The following is a 24121-nucleotide window of genomic DNA, read 5'->3' as shown; positions in this document are numbered from 1 at the left end:
AATTTATTGCATTATCCCCCTTTTTGCGTATTCTGTGTTCAAGAACGGTAACTGGTGTGTGCTTTTGCAATGACATTGTGGTGAGAAGATTGAAAGGCTGATGATGCTAAATGATAGATTGGACGAAGTTGATAAGAATATTTTAATTGACCCTTCTCATGGATTGTACGATGCATAAGTCTTAATTTTGCCGGACGAACTTTTCTTAGACTGTCCATCATAAACATGATTTATCATTATATGTCTCTGTAAACACTAAACACCCATAGTCAGTCTACTATTAGTCTCAGGTTAAAACTTTTAACATATTGTCGTATTGACAAATATAGTTATACATGTATCAACTACTTTCAGTATATATACGAATCTGTTCATTAAACCTGTTTAAGAAATATACAAAATAGCAATGCCTGGTACAAAGTGTTTCTTTTAAATTATTTATAAGCCATGCATGCAGGAGGGTAGTAATGCCTTTTACATCAGACGTCAAACTGTCATTTTCATTTACAGTTAGCGTCAAATTGGTTAAAATATTACATTGATTCGTCAAAGTATCCTTATTGTGTTTTATCAGAAGTCTTAAACAATTATCGTTAGCGTCATTTTTGGTTAAAAATTAACATGATGCGTCAAAATCAGTCAATTATTTTATTGTCTAAAAGAATGTGTTCATTTTATCGTCATGCACCAAAAATTACTGTTAATGTCTATTGGCAAAATTTTAACCGTTATTTATCATGAATGTATCCCCATTATTACCCTCATGTAAAATGTAATGGCACGTAAAAGTCATAGTTGTGACTGAGTGCAGAAATATGTAGATAGATAGATAAATACATGTACATGCATAGGCTAGTAATGCCCTTTACCATCAGTTGTCAAATGGTCATTTTCAGCTACCGTTGGCGTCAGATTGGTTAAAATTTTAAAATCTCAAAAATTATCGTTTACGGAAATTTTTGAAAATGGTTTACAGGATTTGTCAAAATTAACTAATTTTTTATTTTGTCTAAAAGAAAGTGTACGTTTTATCGTTATGCACCAAACATTACCATTATTCATGATGAAGGTACCCCCATTACCACCTTTTTTTTTTAAAGAATTTTGATTAGATATGGCGTAAGAATTGTATCATAGATATAAAGTCAGACCATAGCAAATTTGATCAATTTTAAGATAACTTGCACCACTTTTGAAGACAAATTTTATATAATAGAAGTATCTTTTCATGTGACTATGTTTTCTAATAAATGATAAAAATATAAATAGCAACTGCGCTAGAATGGTAGATACATTGTATTATCGTCCTTCCCTCTGCCTATATCACCCTCCGTAATTCTCGTATCAAGACTTCAAAACGAGACCAGGCATTATCAGCGACATCACAATGTGAGAGGAGAAGTTATCAGCAACGTCACAATGCGAGGGGAGACGTTATCAAGCTTGCTTTTGTCAAGAGTAAAACTGTCTTAGGGAGAAAGAAACGACCAGTAATAGAACGATAAAAAGATAATCAGGTTTTCTTCGTATAGATATCGTAAAATATCAGCCGCTCGACACAATGTGAAACTTTTTAGCTCGTTCGCTACGCTCACTCGCCAAAAAGGTTCACATTGTGGCTCGCAGCTGATATTTTACGATATCAATGTGTAGAAAACCCGATAATCTACACATGTCTCATCATAAGAGATATTTTAAAACAAAATAAACAACTTTGTTAATGATACAATCAGTAAGCTCATTTATTGTCAATCAAATCATTATTAGTTATTTTAATTTATTTAAGTTTGAGATGATTAGTATATATATAAATAAGAAGTTGTGGTATGAGTGCTACAGGTTACCCAGTAGTTGTAATTAACCAAATTAAACTAGATTAGTGCCAATGAGACAACTCTCAATCCAAGTCACAATGTCTAAAAAGTAAACAATTATAGGTCAAATTATGGCCCTCAACACAAAGCCTTGACTCACAACAAACAATCATAGACTTATATTATGCATTGATCTAATTTGGTAATAGATATATAATAGTAAAAGAAGTATTGTGAAAACAAACAAACATTTTGAGTATGACCAAGTCGCAGTCAGTGTGGAGTAAACTAGAAAGTACCAGAAAAAGAAGACATTGTCAAACCAAGCTATGATTCAGAAATGGAAAAGTTAAATAAACATGATAAAAGATTTATTTACTTGGTTATGTCAGATTTTCTTTAGATGTCAGTTAGAGTGGTCTGATTTGTCCAAAAGTGTTTAAAGCATCCTTCAACGAGTATGACCAGATTTTTAACTTTTGTCCAATGTGTTTCAAACTTGTGTGAGTTGTCTTTCATTGTCTTTAACTTGGACCTAGTTTCTAAAACTGAGTTGTCTTTTTGGAAAGTTTACTATAGGGGTAAATTCAGTAAAAAATCTCCCATTGACTTTAATGCTAATCTATGTATGGAATTAAATTTATACCTGATTTACCTTTAGAAATTGGAAACTTTCATATAACATTCATGAAAGTACAAATGTAGCCCTATCTTTTGCACTAATAAAAACATAGGGTCATGCGGCATTTTTGGGCATTCACATGGCCTTGTTTACAAACAATGTAGATTCGCACTGAATTCCTATACTGACCCCCATTACTTTTCAACCCTGTAGTAAGAAAAATTAGTACATTCAGCATTTATTTTTTATTTTTTTTCAACTCTAGTTTTGATCCATCTGCCAAAAAATATTTATTACAAACATTATCTACCAATCAGAAGAGCATATGACTTCAGTGTTATACAGAAAGCTCTCCCCTAAATAGGCGGTCCCTGATGACGTATATTTATTTACTGAATTTACCCCTATAAGGGACTTTTTTACTTCTTTTCCCACTTTTTTTGTAATAAACATGTAATGTATCCAATTTTCAAGTTCCAGTTTCAATACAACATTCATAAATGCTGAGTTTGTAAAGATAGAGCAAAATTTATACTACAGCCCATACTGCGGCCAATGTATATTTGGTATATAAAGTTGCACATTGACTGTTTTTAAAAGAATGGTATAAAATACTATGTTTAATAAATATGAATTGTTTTCTGTGTTTGCTTTGACCAGTATTGCAAGTACACCTAGAAACTTAAGACTTGGTGTACTCTTAGTTAAATTTTTCCTTATATGGAAGTTTTTGATTAAATACCCTGAAAAGAGCACAAAAGGACTTTTTAAAAGCTTTTTTTAAGCAGTTTGATACCAAATAAAACAACAATTATGCTTCATTTTACTAAATCTGTGTTTTAATTACTTGTAAAGTTCACAAAATGTCATTGACAATCACTCTGCAGAAATGCCTGTTACCCCAACATTAGGATGGATTCTTCCTCAAAACTATACAGCCAAAGCTGAAGTAGAAAAAAGTGCCAAATATGAATAAATAAGTCTAAATATAACCAAACTTTGCATTTGGAAGATTAAGTAACAATTTAGAATATTTAAAAGCAATTATTTAACAAAAAAATCCAATTACAAACATTTCAACACTAGTTTCCTAGATGAAGGACATGTAATCATGAAAAGTTGTCTAGTATAGTTTTTAAAAAAAGAATCGCAATGCGTTATGTGAAAATAAATGAATATCTTCATGCGGTCAGATTATTTGAGTGTTAAAATACTAGAAAAGTGCTTATTTACCACTTGTTCTACAACTTAACATGGGGAACACAGCTAAAAAAAAAATCACTATGTCAATGGGAGGTAATCCATTTTTTCATATGATTTTATATATATTATGAGGAGAAATATGTGCAAAATGTGATGTAAATGGGGAGGATATTTGTGCCTTTCATTGATATCATAACTCTAAAGTGTCATTTCTATTGTTTCTTTCAATCTGCACACAAAATCTGATTTTTAACATATACCCTATGCTTCCTCTCACAGTACACTCAGTGCATCCTGAATAGCCATGGCTAAGATAGAAATTTGTGTAAAAAACAACTTCAAATGGTTCCAAAATCCTTCCATTACATTAAAATTTACAGGAAATGAGTTTGTGGATTATTGTGTGGCCTTGGACAAGTACAGTGAAAGAGTGCATATTTTCCTATAGGGGTAAATTCAGTAAAAAATCTCCCATTGACTTTAATGCTAATCAATGTATGGAATTAAATTTATACCTGATTTACCTTTAGAAATTGGAAACTTTCATATAACATTCATGAAAGTACAAATGTAGCCCTATCTTTTGCACTAATAAAAACATAGGGTCATGCGGCATTTTTGGGCATTCACATAGCCTTGTTTACAAACAATGTAGATTTGCACTGAATTCCTATACTGACCCCCATTACTTTTCAACCCTGTAGTAAGAAAAATTAGTACATTCAGCATTTATTTTTTATTTTTTTTCAACTCTAGTTTTGATCCATCTGCCAAAAAATATTTATTACAAACATTATCTACCAATCAGAAGAGCATATGACTTCAGTGTTATACAGAAAGCTCTCCCCTAAATAGGCGGTCCCTGATGACGTATATTTATTTACTGAATTTACCTCTATAGCTTGCTATAGCAATAAACTTTCTTACGGCATCAGCCTCTAACCGAAAAAGAGACAGACTATCTTACTTTAGGAAGTGTGTCCTACTTCTAGATAATGTAGTACTGGTGTTTGAAAACTAATAATAGAAAGAAGCTTTTGAAATTTTGAGCTCTTCTATTTTAATAGCGTACAGCTTGAATTAAAATGTACTAAATTTTCATTGATAAATCAAATAATTCAACTTCATTTGAAAATGACGAACAAATACTACTTCACGGATCTGCGCTATGCGGAAAGAAAAATCAATACACACACGAGACAGCAGTTTCTACGTTATGATTTTATCGGTATTCTCCAGACATGTGTCAGATCCATATATACCCCAATGATGATTGTGGCCAAGTTTGGTTTAATTTGGCCCAGTAGTTTTAGAGGAGAAGATTTTTGTAAAAGATTACAAAAATTTACGAAAAATTGGTCAAAATTGACTATAAAGGGCAATAACTCCTTAATGGGTCAACTGACCATTTTAGTCATATTAACTTACTTGTAGATCTTACTTTGCTGAACATTATTGCTGATTACATTTTATCTTTTTCTATAATAATATTCAAGATAATAACCAAAATCTGCAAAATTTCCTTCAAATTACTTATTTTCGGGGCAGCAACCTAACAACCCATTGTCCGATTCATTTGAAAGTTTCAGGTCAGATAGATTTTCACTTGATGAACAATTTTACTTCCATGTCAGATTTGCTCTAAATGCTTTGGTTTCAGAGTTATAAGCCAAAATCTACATTTCACCCCTATGTTCTATTTTTAGCCATGGCGGCCATCTTGGTTGGTTGGCCCGGTGTCATATGGTATTTTGAACCCCCTAAAAAGTGAACCCGGGGTCAAAATACCATGTGGTAAAATGACCCCGGGGTCATTATACCGCATGGTATTTTGACCCCGGGGTCATTTTTCACATATGGTATTTTGAACCCCCCTGCGGTATATTGAACCCCCCTGTTTTTGATAAATACTCTTGCAGATAATCTAATTTACAATTTATTGGCTATCATTTTTTTTAATTTGTGGTTTGAAGTAGGGGGTTCAATATACCGCAGGGGGGTCAAAATACCATGGCTAAGCAAAATTTTCAAAATATCTTTTCCAGCATGTTTAACACATACAAACCACTTATTGGAGTATTATAACTATGTTAAGGAGTTAGAATAGCTTGAATTTTTGAAATTCAAGGTCAATACTAGGGGGTTCAATATACCGCAGGGGGTTCAAAATACCATGGCTAAGTAAAATTTTCAAAATATCTTTTCCAGTATATTAAATACATACAAACTACTTATTGGAGTATTATAACTATGTTAAGGAATTAGAATAGCTTGAATTTTTGAAATTCAAAGTCTATAGTAGGGGGTTCAATATACTGCAGAGGGGTCAAAATACCATGGCTAAGTAAAATTTTCAAAATATCTTTTTCAGTATATTAAATACATACAAACTACTTACTGGAGTATTGTAACTATGTTAAGGAGTTAGAATAGCTTGAATTTTTGAAATTCAAGGTCTATAGTAGGGGGTTCAATATACCACAGGGGGGTCAAAATACCATGGCTAAGTAAAATTTTCAAAATATCTTTTCCAGTATATCAAATACATACAAACTTCTTATTGGAGTATTTTAACTATGTTAAAGAGTTAGAATAGCTTGAATTTTTGAAATTCAAGGTCTATAGTAGGGGGTTCAATATACCGCAGGGGGGTCAAAATACCATGGATAAGTAAAATTTTCAAAATATCTTTTCCAGTATATTAAATACATACAAACTACTTATTGGAGTATTATAACTATGTCAAAGAGTTAGAATAGCTTGAATTTTTGAAATTCAAGGTCTAATAGTTGGGGGTTCAATATACCGCAGGGGGGGTCAAAATACCATAGCTAAGTAAAATTTTCAAAATATCTTTTTCAGTATATTAAATACATACAAACTACTTACTGGAGTATTGTAACTATGTTAAGGAGTTAGAATAGCTTGAATTTTTGAAATTCAAGGTCTATAGTAGGGGGTTCAATATACCGCAGGGGGGTCAAAATACCATGGCTAAGTAAAATTTTCAAAATATCTTTTCCAGTATATCAAATACATACAAACTTCTTATTGGAGTATTATAACTATGTTAAGGAGTTAGAATAGCTTGAATTTTTGAAATTCAAGGTCTATAGTAGGAGGTTCAATATACTGCAGGGGGGGGGGTCAAAATATCAAGGCTAAGTAAAATTTTCAAAATATCTTTTCCAGTATATTAAATACATACAAACTTCTTATTGAAGTAATATAACTATGTTAAGGAGTTAGAATGGCTTCAATTTTTGAAATTCAAGGTCTATAGTAGGGGGTTCAATATACCGCAGGGGGGTCAAAATACCATGGCTAAGTAAAATTTTCAAAATATCTTTTTCAGTATATTAAATACATACAAACTACTTACTGGAGTATTGTAGCTATGTTAAGGAGTTAGAATAGCTTGAATTTTTGAAATTCAAGGTCTATAGTAGGGGGTTCAATATACCACAGGGGGGTCAAAATACCATGGCTAAGTAAAATTTTCAAAATATCTTTTCCAGTATATTAAATACATACAAACTACTTATTGGAGTAATATAACTATGTTAAGGATTTAGAATAGCTTGAATTTTTGAAATTTAAGGTCTATAGTAGGGGGTGCAATATACCGCAGGGGGGTCAAAATACCGTGGCTAAGTAAAATTTTCAAAACATCTTTTCCAGTATATCAAATATCTACAAACTACTTATTGAAGTATTATAACTATGTTATGGAGTTAGAATAGCTTGAATTTTTGAAATTCAAGGTCTATAGTAGGGGGTTCAATATACTGCAGGGGGGTCAAAATATCATGGCTAAGTAAAATTTTCAAAATATCTTTTCCAGTATATTAAATACATACAAACTACTTATTGAAGTAATATAAATATGTTAAAGAGTTAGAATAGCTTGAATTTTTGAAATTCAAGGTCTATAGTAGGGGGTTCAATATACCGCAGGGGGGTCAAAATACCATGGATAAGTAAAATTTTCAAAATATCTTTTCCAGTATATTAAATACATACAAACTACTTATTGGAGTATTATAACTATGTCAAGGAGTTAGAATAGCTTGAATTTTTGAAATTCAAGGTCTAATAGTTGGGGGTTCAATATACCGCAGGGGGGGTCAAAATACCATAGCTAAGTAAAATTTTCAAAATATCTTTTTCAGTATATTAAATACATACAAACTACTTACTGGAGTATTGTAACTATGTTAAGGAGTTAGAATAGCTTGAATTTTTGAAATTCAAGGTCTATAGTAGGGGGTTCAATATACCGCAGGGGGGTCAAAATACCATGGCTAAGTAAAATTTTCAAAATATCTTTTCCAGTATATCAAATACATACAAACTTCTTCTTGGAGTATTATAACTATGTTAAGGAGTTAGAATAGCTTGAATTTTTGAAATTCAAGGTCTATAGTAGGAGGTTCAATATACTGCAGGGGGGGTCAAAATATCAAGGCTAAGTAAAATTTTCAAAATATCTTTTCCAGTATATTAAATACATACAAACTACTAATTGAAGTAATATAACTATGTTAAGGAGTTAGAATGGCTTCAATTTTTGAAATTCAAGGTCTATAGTAGGGGGTTCAATATACCGCAGGGGGTCAAAATACCATGGCTAAGTAAAATTTTCAAAATATCTTTTTCAGTATATTAAATACATACAAACTACTTACTGGAGTATTGTAACTATGTTAAGGAGTTAGAATAGCTTGAATTTTTGAAATTCAAGGTCTATAGTAGGGGGTTCAATATACCGCAGGGGGGTCAAAATACCATGGCTAAGTAAAATTTTCAAAATATCTTTTCCAGTATATTAAATACATACAAACTACTTATTGGAGTAATATAACTATGTTAAGGATTTAGAATAGCTTGAATTTTTGAAATTTAAGGTCTATAGTAGGGGGTTCAATATACCGCAGGGGGGTCAAAATACCGTGGCTAAGTAAAATTTTCAAAACATCTTTTCCAGTATATCAAATATATACAAACTACTTATTGGAGTATTATAACTATGTTATGGAGTTAGAATAGCTTGAATTTTTTAAATTCAAGGTCTATAGTAGGGGGTTCAATATACCGCAGGGGGGTCAAAATACCATGGCTAAGTAAAATTTTCAAAATATCTTTTCCAGTTTATCAAATACATACAAACTTCTTATTGGAGTATTTTAACTATGTTAAGGAGTTAGAATAGCTTGAATTTTTGAAATTCAAGGTTTATAGTAGGGGGTTCAATATACCGCAGGGGGGTCAAAATACCATGGCTAAGTAAAATTTTCAAAATATCTTTTCCAGTATATTAAATACATACAAACTACTTATTGGAGTATTATAACTATGTTAAGGAGTTAGAATAGCTTGAATTTTTGAAATTCAAGGTCTATAGTAGGGGGTTCAATATACCGCAGGGGGGGTCAAAATATCATGGCTAAGTAAAATTTTCAAAATATCTTTTCCAGTATATTAAATACATACAAACTACTTATTGAAGTAATATAACTATGTTAAGGAGTTAGAATGGCTTCAATTTTTGAAATTCAAGGTCTATAGTAGGGGGTTCAATATACCGCAGGGGGGTCAAAATACCATGGCTAAGTAAAATTTTCAAAATATCTTTTCCAGTATATTTAATACATACAAACTACTTATTGGAGTATTATAACTATGTTAAGGAGTTAGAATAGCTTGAATTTTTGAAATTCAAGGTCTATAGTAGGGGGTTCAATATACTGCAGGGGGGGTCAAAATATCATGGCTAAGTAAAATTTTCAAAATATCTTTTCCAGTATATTAAATACATACAAACTTCTTATTGAAGTAATATAACTATGTTAAGGAGTTAGAATGGCTTCAATTTTTGAAATTCAAGGTCTATAGTAGGGGGTTCAATATACCGCAGGGGGTCAAAATACCATGGATAAGTAAAATTTTCAAAATATCTTTTTCAGTATATTAAATACATACAAACTACTTACTGGAGTATTGTAGCTATGTTAAGGAATTAGAATAGCTTGAATTTTTGAAATTCAAGGTCTATAGTAGGGGGTTCAATATACCGCAGGGGGGTGGTCAAAATACCATGGCTAAGTAAAATTTTCAAAATATCTTTTCCAGTATATTAAATACATACAAACTACTTATTGGAGTAATATAACTATGTTAAGGATTTAGAATAGCTTGAATTTTTGAAATTGAAGGTCTATAGTAGGGGGTTCAATATACCGCAGGGGGGTCAAAATACCGTGGCTAAGTAAAATTTTCAAAACATCTTTTCCAGTATATCAAATATCTACAAACTACTTATTGAAGTATTATAACTATGTTATGGAGTTAGAATAGCTTGAATTTTTGAAATTGAAGGTCTATAGTAGGGGGTTCAATATACTGCAGGGGGGTCAAAATATCATGGCTAAGTAAAATTTTCAAAATATCTTTTCCAGTATATTAAATACATACAAACTTCTAATTGAAGTAATATAACTATGTTAAGGAGTTAGAATGGCTTCAATTTTTGAAATTCAAGGTCTATAGTAGGGGGTTCAATATACCGCAGGGGGGTCAAAATACCATGGATAAGTAAAATTTTCAAAATATCTTTTTCAGTATATTTAATACATACAAACTACTTACTGGAGTATTGTAACTATGTTAAGGAGTTAGAATAGCTTGAATTTTTGAAATTCAAGGTCTATAGTAGGGGGTTCAATATACCACAGGGGGGTCAAAATACCATGGCTAAGTAAAATTTTCAAAATATCTTTTCCAGTATATTAAATACATACAAACTACTTATTGGAGTAATATAACTATGTTAAGGATTTAGAATAGCTTGAATTTTTGAAATTTAAGGTCTATAGTAGGGGGTTCAATATACCGCATGGGGGTCAAAATACCGTGGCTAAGTAAAATTTTCAAAACATCTTTTCCAGTATATCAAATATCTACAAACTACTTATTGAAGTATTATAACTATGTTATGGAGTTAGAATAGCTTGAATTTTTGAAATTCAAAGTCTATAGTAGGGGGGTTCAATATACCGCAGGGGGGGTCAAAATATCATGGCTAAGTAAAATTTTCAAAATATCTTTTCCAGTACATGTATATTAAATTCATACAAACTACTTATTGAAGTAATATAACTATGTTAAGGAGTTAGAATGGCTTCAATTTTTGAAATTCAAGGTCTATAGTAGGGGGTTCAATATACCGCAGGGGGTCAAAATACCATGGATAAGTAAAATTTTCAAAATATCTTTTTCAGTATATTAAATACATACAAACTACTTACTGGAGTATTGTAGCTATGTTAAGGAGTTAGAATAGCTTGAATTTTTGAAATTCAAGGTCTATAGTAGGGGGTTCAATATACCGCAGGGGGGTCAAAATACCATGGCTAAGTAAAATTTTCAAAATATCTTTTCCAGTATATTAATTTCAGAAATTCTGGCAATTCGAACTCTTTTATGTAGTTAGAATTCACCAATAAGTAGTTTGTATGTATTTAACTTGCTGGAAAAGATATTTTGAAAATTTAACTTTGCCATGGTATTTTGACCCCCCTGCGGTATATTGAACCCCCTACTCTAGACCTTTAATTTCCCAAAATCTGGCAATTCTTACTCTTTTATGTAGTTAGAATACACCAATAAGTAGTTTGTATGTATTTAACTTGCTGGAAAAGATAATTTTAAAATTTTACTTTGCCATGGTATTTTGACCCCCTGCGATATATTGAACCCCTTACTCTAGACAATTCAAAAAATTCTGGCAATTTTAACTCTTATATGTAGTTAATATAAACCAACAAGTAGTTTGTATGTATTTAATTTGATGGAAAAGATATTTTGAAAATTTTACTTTGCCATGGTATTTTGACCCCCCTGTGGTATATTGAACCCCTTACTCTAGACCTTTAATTTTAAAAAATTCTGGCTATTCTAACTTTTTTATATAGTTAGAATACACAAATAAGCAGTTTATATGTATTAAACTTGCTGGAAAAGTTATTTTGAAAATTTTACTTTGCCATGGTATTTTGACCCCCCCCCCTGAGGTATATTGAACCCCCTACTCCAGACCTTTAATTTTAAAAAATTCTGGCAATTCAAACTTTTTTATGTAGTTAGAATTCACCAATAAGTAGTTTGTATGTTTTTAACTTGCTGGAAAAGTTATTTTGAAAATTTTACTTTGCCATGGTATTTTGACCCCCCTGCGGTATATTGAACCCCCTACTCTAGGCCTTTAATTTCAGAAATTCTGGCAATTCAAACTCTTTTATGTAGTTAGAATACAGAAATAAGTAGTTTGTATGTATTTAACTTGCTGGAAAAGATATTTTGAAAATTTTACTTTGCCATGGTATTTTGACCCCCCTGCAGTATATTGTACCCCCTACTCTAGGCCTTTAATTTCCAAAAATCTGGCAATTCTAACTCTTTTATGTAGTTAGAATTCACCAATAAGTAGTTTGTATGTTTTTAACTTGCTGGAAAAGTTATTTTGAAAATTTTACTTTGCCATGGTATTTTGACCCCCCTGCGGTATATTGAACCCCCTACTCTAGGCCTTTAATTTCAGAAATTCTGGCAATTCGAACTCTTTTCTGTAGTAAGAATACACCAATAAGTAGTTTGTATGTATTTAACTTGCTGGAAAAGATAATTTTAAAATTTTACTTTGCCATGGTATTTTGACCCCCTGCGATATATTGAACCCCTTACTCTATTGACAATTCAAAAAATTCTGGCAATTTTAACTCTTATATGTAGTTAATATACACCAACAAGTAGTTTGTATGTATTAAACTTGATGGAAAAGATATTTTGAAAATTTTACTTTGCCATGGTATTTTGACCCCCCCTGCGGTATATTGAACCCCTTACTCTAGACCTTTAATTTTAAAAAATTCTGGCAATTCCAACTTTTTTATATAGTTAGAATACACAAATAAGCAGTTTGTATGTATTAAACTTGCTGGAAAAGTTATTTTGAAAATTTTACTTTGCCATGGTATTTTGACCCCCCTGCAGTATATTGAACCCCCTACTCTAGGCCATTAATTTCAGAAATTCTGGCAATTCAAACTCTTTTATGTAGTTAGAATACACAAATAAGTAGTTTGTATGTATTTAACTTGCTGGAAAAGATATTTTAAAAATTTTACTTTGACAAGGTATTTTGACCCCCCTGTGGTATACTGAACCCCCTACTCTAGGCCTTTAATTTCCAAAAATCTGGCAATTCTAACTCTTTTATGTAGTTAGAATTCACCAATAAGTAGTTTGTATGTTTTTAACTTGCTGGAAAAGATATTTTTAAAATTTTACTTTGCCATGGTATTTTGACCCCCTCCCCCTTTTTTTACCATGGAAAAACAAAACTACCCTTATATATATATATATATATATACATATGTTATAATTACAAATAATTAAAGCATTCAAGCTACATATGGTCTAGTTATAATGTGTCAATAAGTATTTTGAATGACATTTTGTTGGTAAAGACTTCAGAGCACTTATACCAAGCAAAGATATTTCTTTTAATTAAGCATGGAAAATGTACCTCCCCTTCTTGTATGAATGATTTTTTAATCTATGATAAGCTTTAGAATAATGTAAAATGTTCTAATATTCATCTAGGATGAAAAAAACAGGGGGGTTCAATTTACCATGGGGGTTCAATTTTCCATACAGGGGGGGTTCAATTTACCATGGGGGGGTTCAATTTACCATAGCGGTATTTTGACCCCGGGGTCAATTTACCATGGGGTTCAAAATACCATATGACACCGGTCACACCACACATTTTTTAAACTAAATACCCCAAAGATGATTGTGGCTAAGTTTGGATTAATTTGGCCCAGTAGTTTCAGAGGAGAAGATTTTTGTAATAGATTACTAAGATTTACGAAAAATGGTTAAAAATTGACTATAAAGTGCAATAACTCCTAAAGGGTCAACTGACCATTTCGGTCATGTTGACTTACTTGTAAATCTTACCTTGCTGAACATTATTGCTGTTTACAGTTTATCTCTATCTGTAATAATATTCAAGATAATAACCAAAAACAGCAAAGTTTCCTTAAAATGACCAATTCAGGGGCAGCAACCCAACAACCGGTTGTCCCATTCATCTGAAAATTTCAGGGCAGAGAGATCTTGACCTGATTAACAATTTTACCCCATGTCAGATTTGCTCTAAATGCTTTGGTTTTTGAGTTATAAGCCAAAAACTGCATTTTACCCCTATGTTCTATTTTTAGCCATGGCAGCCATCTTGGTTGGTTGGCGGGGTCACGCCACACATTTTTTAAACTAGATACCCCAATGATGATTGTGGCCAAGTTTGGTTAAATTTGGCCAAGTAGTTTCAGAGGAGAAGATTTTTGTAAAAGTTAACGACGCCGACGCCAGATGAGGCCAGGTGAGCTAAAAATTTGATACATGCAAGTCTGATAAAAGACATGTTCTGATCGTAGTGATGAATAAAGCAAGCCTAAAGGATGTATAAAATTGATTAGAAAAACCTTTCTTCTAATTTCAAGTGATCAATACAACAATAGGAAGTTGACTGGTTAATAAAGGTTTATACACCTAGACCTCCAACAAAAGGGAGTAACTCTTGCACTGATGGTGTCAATCTAAACCTATCTATTTATACTTTATAAATTCAAATCTTTGGCAGTGGCGGATCCAGAACCCAGGAACCCCTTTTTTAGCTCACCTGGCCAGAAGGGCCAAGTGAGCTTTTCCCATCACTTTGCATCCGTTGTCGTCCGTCGTCGTCCGTCGTCTTCTGTCGTCGTTAACTTTTACAAAAATCTTCTCCTCTGAAACTACTTGGCCAAATTAAACCAAACTTTGCCACAATCATCATTGGGGTATCTAGTTTAAAAATGCGTCTGGTGAACCTGCCAATTAACCAAGATGGCTGCCATGGCTAAAAATAGTAAAATGCAGTTTTTGGCTTATAACTCAAAAACCAAAGCATTTAGAGCAAATCTGACACCTGGTAAAATTGTTTATCAGGTCAAGTTCTATCTGATTAGAAATTTTCAGATGAATCGGACAACCTGTTGTTGGGTTGCTGCCCCTGAATTGGTAATTTTAAGGAAATTTTGCTGTTTTTGGTTATTATCTTGAATATTATTATAGATAGAGATAAACTGTAAACTGCAATAATGTTCAGCAAAGTAAGATTTACAAATAAGTCAACGTGACCGAAATGGTCAGTTGACCCCTTTAGGAGTTATTGCCCTTTATGGTCAATTTTTAACCATTGTTTGTTAATCTGTTATCTTTTACAAAAATCTTCTCTGAAACTACTGGGCCAAATTAATCCAAACTTGACCTCAATCATCTTTGGGGTATCTTGTTTAAAAAATGTGTCCGGTGACCCCGCCATCAAATCAATATGGCCGCCACGGCTAAAAATAGAACATAGGGGTAAAATGCAGTTTTTGGCTTATAACTCAAAAACCAAAGCTTCAGAGCAAATCTGACATGGGGGGGGGGGGGGGGGGAATTGTTTATAAGGTCAAGATCTATCTGCCCTGAAATTTTTAGATGAATCGGACAACCCATTGTTGGGTTGCTGCCCCTGAATCAGTAATTTTAAGGAAATTTTGCTGTTTTTGGTTATTATCTTGAATATTATTATAGATAGAGATAAACTGTAAACAGCAATAATGTTCAGCAAAGTAAGATTTACAAATAAGTCAACATGACCGAAATGGTCAATTGAACCCCTAAGGAGTTATTGTCCTTTATAGTCAATTTTTAACAATTTTCATAAAATTTGTAAATTTTTATTAACATTTTCCACTGAAACTGCTGGGCCAAGTTCATTATAGATTGAGATAATTGTAAGCAGCAAGACTGTTTAGTAAAGATGTACAAACACATCACCAAAACACAATTTTGTCATGAATCCATCTGCTTCCTTTGTTTAATATTCACATAGACCAAGGTGAGAGACACAGGCTCTTTAGAGCCTTTAGTTTTAATTGACGATCAATGCATTTGAATGAGGAATATAGTTGGAACCCCCCTTTAATCCTTTTTATCCCGGGTTAGGAACTCCCCTTTTAAAAATGGCTGTATCTGTCCCTGTTTGATCCCTGTTTGATCCCTACAGACATGACAGAAGGTGTTAAAAAATGAAATTTGGTAAAATCTTCAGAATTGATGTTCCTACAGGTAATTTTTGTTTTTGAGAATGTCAGGGATAATAGATATTCCTACAAAAATGAAAACTAGTTTCAATAGATTAATCATTGCAAGGGGCAGATCCAGGATTTGAAAAAGAAGGGGGGGGGGGGGTTATTGCATAAAACTTATAAGAAATACTGCCAAACATAACAAGGCAAAATCGATTAAGGACAGTTACAAGCTAGAAAAATTATATAATTTTAGGCCAAGGGGGGTTAAAAATCAACTTAAACAGTCATAATTCAAACAGAACATGGACTTTAATAGTGCTTATTTTTTTTCAAGGGGGGTTTTCTCTGAACTGCCCAAACACCACTGGATAGTGTATGAATTTCCACTGAAAGGGAGAGTTCAATATTATGAATGGGGAATTGTAATCCACAAAATAATTTTCAGTTTTGGTTTAAAAGTTTTGATTAGTGTTAAGGTCCATTTTAAAAGTTTTCTTATCATTGTTTGAAATTACTATTTAAAGTTTGATTAAATGATAAAGTTTAAAGTGTTTTGATTAGAAACATATCAACATGGATCTAAATGAATTCATCATAGATTTATAAACAATTTAAAGTGGTGGCCATATTTGCATGGTCCAGTAAAAATCAGTCTAAGGATACTGTAGACTACAGTAGAGTCTGTACCTTTAGGTGTATACTATAAATTTAAAACATAAAGTTCCATACCCCCTGGATTGCACCAAGATAACTAATATATGAGAGGATGGTGTAAATTAAGAATAATATTGTTCAAGATTGCATAGTCAATTGGTTAGCAACTGGCATTGGGTCTAGCTCACTATTTACATAAATTAAGAAATAATTCATGGGGGCTTGAATACATCGTAATTTTACCACGGGTTGGCCCTTTATGACAAATATTTTACCCTGAGTGATAGCAAGGGGTAAAATATCGGCATAAAGGGACAACCCGTGGTAAAATCTAGATATATTCAATGAATTATTTCGATTCTAATAGGACAAATATGGATCGAAGCGCTCTAGGTTGAGGCAAATATTTGCTGTTCCCATAAATAAACGCACTATTAAATTGGCGTAAAAGAACTGAGTAAATTGAATTAGTTACATGCTTAAACGATTTACAGTAACGTATTTGGATAGTTTTGGATGAATTTAAATGATAATTTACTTATACGTCTTAAATGTATATTAAAAAATGGCTTATAACATATTTTAGCATCATTGGTTTACGTTTCCTTGTTGTGATGATTTTCGGTTTCACAAGCGTGTATTTTCCCGTAAAATGCTTACATTCTGATGGCAACGTTCTCTGACCTCGGGTTACTCATTCATAAAAAAGCATTTGACGTGGGGGTATGATCCGAACAGCCCAAACAATATATTCATATTTTACCACGGGTGTGTACTCAAAGCGTTTGAAGGACGTCATGTTAGAATATGTATTTTATCATGAGTATAAACTATTTTATATCTTATATTTGGATTTGATAGATATGATATTCTATATTCGATAAATCGTTTTGGTCTCTTTTTGTCATTACATGTAATACAATTTTGTATATCAACCTTTTTTGCAAATTCCATGAAAATAGAAAGTTCAACGATAAATATGCATGGAAATAGTCCTGATCTGTAACTTTTTATTGTGACAAAAGTCAGGTAGCATGATATATGATATGAAAACTTGAGAATTTTACCATGTGCAATTTCCATTAAGCAAATACATTATTCTATGTGACTATATCTGGAATAAACTGTTCTATTTATAGCAGCATTAATGTTGATAACACATTGATTATCTATCATTCTAACCTGATGTGGTCAATTTAGTATCCTTATTTAGAAATAAATGTTTATACTTCTGTAAGCATGGTGTGATTTAGATTAAATTATCTTTGTGGAATAACTTTTTCTTAAGGTTAAAGATACATTAATTTAGCGTTTTAGAGCTTGACAATATATTGATAGGTTTTTGATAAATATTTTAGTCACTGGTATATGAATTGAATTTGATCTAGATTTCCTCTTTAAGATAGGACTGTCAAAACTTTTTGCAACCAACAATTTCTTTTTCTAATTGGAATTATCACTGAAAAAAAATTTCGTTTTAAATGTGCCAAATGCACTTCCAATTGTTTGGTTAAAATTTTGTCAACCAAGTTTCCCTATTCTTTACCAAATTTTCAAGATTATTTGCCATTCTTATGATTTTTATGTAAAAGAGATTCTGAGAATGATAAATGATTTTATGATGAGTTGTGCATATACATATATAGACAATAATAGTGCATTGACTTGACATATCAATGATATAAGGATGAGGCTTAGAAACGGGGAAATGCGAGATTCTGCCGAACTTTTTCCCTGTTTCAGGCAGAATCTTTATATTGTTGATATGTCAAGTCAGTTCACTATAATTGTCTTTATTCTGCAATCTAGAAAAAAAAAATTAATTGAAATTGTTGTTTAATGTGTAAATTTTATTTATTTGATTTATATATTGAGAAAAATCCCCCTTTGAAAAGGCTGCATATCAGGTGGAGAAATATACAATACAATGAAATGTACATCACCTGTTGAAATCTGCAAGCGATGGTGAACGAATTTATTGAGTATGGAATAAAATATCAACAATAAGCATAAAACATAATGATTTAAAAAATGGTATAGGTTTCAAACAAAAAATCTTAACAAGTGAAATATGCTTTTCCAAAAATGGTAAAAGAAATAAGTTTGAGTTGTTCCACACTTCGTTGTATACATAGGAAACAAGAAATAGTTGAAGAGGTTGTATGAATTATTAAATATAGTTTTGGCAACTTCTATTTAAATATACATGAGGATAAGTGATATCGGGTCAGTGACTGTATATGACATAGAAATATACATTCAAGGCATTTTGACTGCTCAAATATATAGAACGAGTGCAGTATAAATCAAATTATCAAGTGTTGAACATAATATATCTGTTTGTGTTTCAGATGAACATTGGATGCAAGCATTTCTAGTACATATACCATATTCACAGAGACAATGTTTAAATGATGTTCCACCAGTGAAGGGCTGTTATCTCAGGTACAGTGTTACAGTGATGTCAGTGTGCCACAGAGACTCATTTCATTCCTTTAGATGCCATGAACAGTTACACAGTATAATAGAGAGAATATACATGTAAGATATAAGAGATGTGGTATGAATGCCAATGAGACGACTCTCCACCCAAGTCACAATTATTAAAATTAACCATTGAAGGCTTGATAATAAGTAATGTTTCATATATCTACTGTAATAACATTGTTTTTGTTTGTTATCACAGAGTCTGCATGCAAATGTTTATAATAGTAATCAGTTTGCATTGAGAAAAGTCTAATGAATATATTTGTACTAGTTGAATTTTATAAGATGGATTTAGTGAAAGTTGAACCTTGCTTATAATGTCACATCATTACCTGATAAAGGTACTCGTTGTTGATGCCAGGTGCGGATTCAGGGATGGGGTCCTGGGGTTGGAACCCCCTTTTTTTGGACAATCAATGCATTTGAAGGGGGACATGTAGTTGGAACCCCCCCTTTTGTCCTGGATTAGGAACCCCCCTTTTTAAAATGGCTAGATCCACCCTTGGATGCTACACAGTAGTAACTGTCTGAAAGGAATTGCCACTTGAAAGAATATTTGTCAAATGAACAGTAAAAGCACTGCAGATGCAAATTTGGTATCATGATCCACATAGTTGTTATCTCACCTATAGCTAGCTCTAGTTGCGTGAACTTACACAAACTATTTTACATGTCAATAAATAGGAACAAAATTACAAATCTATAAACTGAATACTTCATTATGCTTATATATACAGAATATCAGACAAGTAAAACTTTATGAGATGTAGAGGCTTTTAATTAAGTTACATAGGCAACAGCTTGTGTATTGTTGAATTGTAGAGAGTTGGTGATATATTATGACATATATTGAACAGGTTGATATTAAAATATTAAAAAGTCATTTTAATAGTGTTAATAGCTAGACTACAGACATATGTTTAGAAGGTTACTGACTTTATCCAAGGTTGTTCATTGCAGTAATAGCTTCTCAATTATATATTTTTAGATCACCTTGCAGAAAGGCAAAGGGAGTTTTTATTATCACTTAGGGTCTGTTGTTTGTTTGTTAGTTGTTAACTTTTACTAGTGTCCTCTCCTCCGAGTCTAATGGGCCAAATTTTAACCAAACTTGGTCTCAATCATTTTTGGAGTATGAAGTCTAGAATGTGTGTCTGATGGTGATTTATACTAAATTGATTTTTAATGATTTGACATTTTATTTATATTTACTCACATACATCATGTACATGTGAGGGCAATAAATGTCAAAAAAATTGTAGAAATTAACATCATGTTAATCTGTTCTTAGAATTCCAATTAACATTTTCTACTTTTTAGCATACCTGGCCCAAAGGGCCAAGTGAGCTTTTCTCTCATCACTTGGCGTCCAGCGTCTGTTGTCCGTCATCGTCGTCCGTCGTCGTTAACTTTTACAAAAATCTTCTCCTCTAAAACTACTGGGCCAAATAAACCAAACTTGGCCACAACCATCATTGGGGTATATAGTTTAAAAAATGTGCTAACCAACCAAGATGGCCACCATGGCTTAAAATAGAACATAGGGGTAAAAAGCAGTTTTTGGCTTACATCTCAAAAACCAAAGTATTTAGAGCAAATCTGACATTGGGGTTAATTTGTTTATCAGATGAATTTCTATTGTCTCCAAAATTTTCAGATGAATCGGACAACCCATTGTTAGGTTGCTGTCCCTGAATTAGTAATTTTAAAGAAATTTTGCTGTTTTTGGTTATTATCTAGAATATTATTATAGATAGAGATAAACTGTAACAGCAATGATGTTCAGCAAAGTAAGATTTACAAATAAGTCAACATGACCAAAATGGTCAGTTGACCCCTTAAGGAGTTATTGCCCTTTATAGCCTTTTTTTAACCATTTTCTCGTAAATCTTAGAAATCTTTTACAAAAAACTTCTCTGAAACAGCTGGGCCAGTTATTAAATTAAACCAAACTTGGCCACAGTCATCATTGGGGTATGTAGTTTAAAAAATGATTGTGGTGACCCTCAAAACCAACCAAGATGGCCACCATGGCTAAAAATAGAACATAGGGATAAAAAGCAGTTTTTGGCTTATATCTCAAACCAAAGCATTGAGAGCAAATCTGACAGGGGGATAAATTTGTTTATCAGGTCAAGATCTATCTGTCCTGACATTTTCAGATGAATTGAACAACCCATTGTTAGGTTGCTTCCCCTGAATTGGTAATTTGAAGGTAATTTTGCTGTTTTAGGTTATTATCTAGAATATTATTATAGATAGAGATAAACTGTAACAGCAATGATGTTCAGCAAAGTAAGATTTACAAATAAGTCAACATGACAAAAATGGTCAGTTGACCCCTTAAGGAGTTATTGCCCTTTATAGCCTTTTTTTAACCATTTTCTCGTAAATCTTAGAAATCTTTTACAAAAAACTTCTCTGAAACAGCTGGGCCAGTTATTAAATTAAACCAAACTTGGCCACAGTCATCATTGGGGTATCTAGTTTAAAAAATGATTGTGGTGACCCCCAAAACCAACCAAGATGGCCACCATGGCTAAAAATAGAACATAGGGATAAAAAGCAGTTTTTGGCTTGTATCTCAAACCAAAGCATTGAGAGCAAATCTGACAGGGGGATAAATTTGTTTATCAGGTCAAGATCTATCTGTCCTGACATTTTCAGATGAATTGGACAACCCATTGTTAGGTTGCTTCCCCTCAATTGGTAATTTGAAGGTAATTTTGCTGTTTTAGGTTATTATCAAGAATACTATTATAGACGGAGATAAACTGTAAACAGCAATAATGTTCAGCAAAGTAAGACTTAAAAATAAGTCAACATGATCAAAATGGTCAATTGACCCCCTAAGGAGTTATTGCCTTTATAGTCAATTTTTATACGACCGCAAAAATTTAAATTTTTTGGTCGTATATTGCTATCACGTTGGCGTCGTCGTCTGCGTCGTCGGCGTCGTCGTCGTTGTCGTCGTCGTCCGAATACTTTTAGTTTTCGCACTCTAACTTTAGTAAAAGTGAATAGAAATCAATGAAATTTTAACACAAGGTTTATGACCACAAAAGGAAGGTTGGGATTGATTTTGGGAGTTTTGGTCCCAACATTTTAGGAATTAGGGGCCAAAAAGGGCCCAAATAAGCATTTTCTTGGTTTTCGCACTATAACTTTAGTTTAAGTGAATAGAAATCTATGAAATTTTGACACAAGGTTTATGACCACAAAAGGAAGGTTGGGATTGATTTTGGGAGTTTTGGTTCCAACAGTGTAGGAATTAAGGGCCAAAAAAGGGCCCAAATAAGCATTATTCTTGGTTTTCGCACAATAACTTTAGTATAAGTAAATAGAAATCAATGAAATTTTAACACAAGGTTTATGACCACAAAAGGAAGGTTGGGATTGATTTTTGGAGTTGAGGTCACAACAGTTTATGAATTAGGGGCCAAAAAGGGGCCCAAATAAGCATTATTTTTGGTTTTTGCACCATAACTTTAGTATAAGTGAATAGAAATCTATGAAATTTAAACACAAGGTTTATGACCATAAAAGGAAGGTTGGGTTTGATTTTGGGAGTTTTGGTCCTAACAGTTTAGGAATAAGGGGCCCAAAGGTCCAAAATTGAACTTTGTTTGATTTCATCAAAAATTGAATAAATGGGTTCTTTGATATGCCAAATCTAACTGTGTATGTAGATTCTTAATTTTTGGTCCAGTTTTCAAATTGGTCTACATTAAGGTCCAAAGGGTCCAAAATTAAACTAAGTTTGATTTTAACAAAAATTAAATTCTTGGGCTTATTTGATATGCTTTATCTAAATATGTACTTTGATTTTTGATTATGGGCCCAGTTTTCAAGTTGGTCCAAATCAGGATTCCATATCAAGTATTGTGCAATAGATAGAAATTTTCAATTGCACAGTATTGCACAATAGCAAGAAATATCTAATTGCACAATATTGTGCAATAGCAATTAATTTTCAATTGGAGTTATCTTTCTTTGTATAGAATAGTAGTTGATAATATATGTTGGAAATTTGCCAGACATGACTATGATGTCATTTTCTATTTTTGTTTGCCAATAACTTTATGTAAATAACTTCATTGGAAATTTGCCAATATTAAATGTTGCTGATGAAGCTTTTTTTCCTTATCTTATCTAAAATGTTTTTAGATAATTAATGTATGTTGGACATTTGCCAGACATGACTATGATGTCATTTTCTATTTTTATTTGCCAATTACTTTATGTAAATAACTTCATTGGAAATTTGCCAATATAAAATGTTGCTGATGAAGTTTTTTTTTATTGTTTTATACAATAAACAATGTATATATATATTCACTTTTACTACCAACCAATCTTTACCATTCAGTGATAACAAGCACTTTATTTTACATTTTAATATTTTATGATGTATTTAAAAGAGTATTTATTGTTGCAAACTCCATTAGAAATTTGAATTGATATCAGTTTTGGAAAAAGGGAAACGGGGATGTGAAAAAAAAGGGGGGGGGGTTTAAATTTTTCTCATTTCAGATTTCATAAATAAAAAGAAAATTTCTTCAAACATTTTTTTGAGAGGATTAATATTCAACAGCATAGTGAATTGCTCAAAGGCAAAAAAAAACTTTTAAGTTCATTAGACCACATTCATTCTGTGTCAGAAACCTATGCTGTGTCAACTATTTAATTTTAGATTTAAAAAGTTTGAAGAAGAAATCTTTAATTGATTTGTAAAATCTTGACATTTTATTTGTGTAAAAAAAAACCATGTAATGTCAAAAATTTGATCACAATCCAAATTCAGAGCTGTATCACGCTTGAATGTTTTGTCCATACTTGCCCAAACTGTTCAGGGTTCGACCTCTGCGGTCGTATAAAGCTGCGCCCTGCGGAGCACCTGGTTAACAATTGTCATAAAAATTATAAATTTTTACTAACATTTTTCACTGTAACTACTGGGCTTAGTTCAGTATAGATAGAGATCATTGTAAGCAGCAAGAATGTTACATAAAGTAAGATCTACAAACACATCACCATCACCAAAACACAATTTTGTGATGTATCCATCCATCTGTGTCCTTTGTTTGATATTCGCATAGACCAAGGTGAGCGACACGGGCTCTAGTTATAATTACTATATATCTGGTACACTCCTC

At 32.2% G+C, this 24121-nt stretch overlaps 1 protein-coding gene across 2 annotated transcripts in view; it reads left to right on the top strand.

The window, feature by feature from the left end:
* The first annotated feature begins 43 nt into the window (after window positions 1-43).
* The window catches only part of LOC143068427 (ras guanyl-releasing protein 3-like), a 102167-nt gene continuing 78089 nt past the window's right edge, over window positions 44-24121 (top strand). The window contains exons 1-2 of one of the 2 annotated variants that reach the window (XM_076242482.1): window positions 44-80; window positions 18830-18923. The gene's annotated coding sequence lies outside the window, so the exon portion shown is untranslated. Of the gene's footprint in view, window positions 81-18829; window positions 19020-24121 lie in introns of both variants that reach the window. The other variant, XM_076242483.1, reaches the window with a different exon arrangement.

Source organism: Mytilus galloprovincialis, chromosome 3, assembly GCF_965363235.1.
Source record: "Mytilus galloprovincialis chromosome 3, xbMytGall1.hap1.1, whole genome shotgun sequence".
NCBI lineage: Eukaryota > Metazoa > Mollusca > Bivalvia > Mytilida > Mytilidae > Mytilus > Mytilus galloprovincialis.
This window is presented reverse-complemented; position numbering and strand designations above follow the sequence as displayed.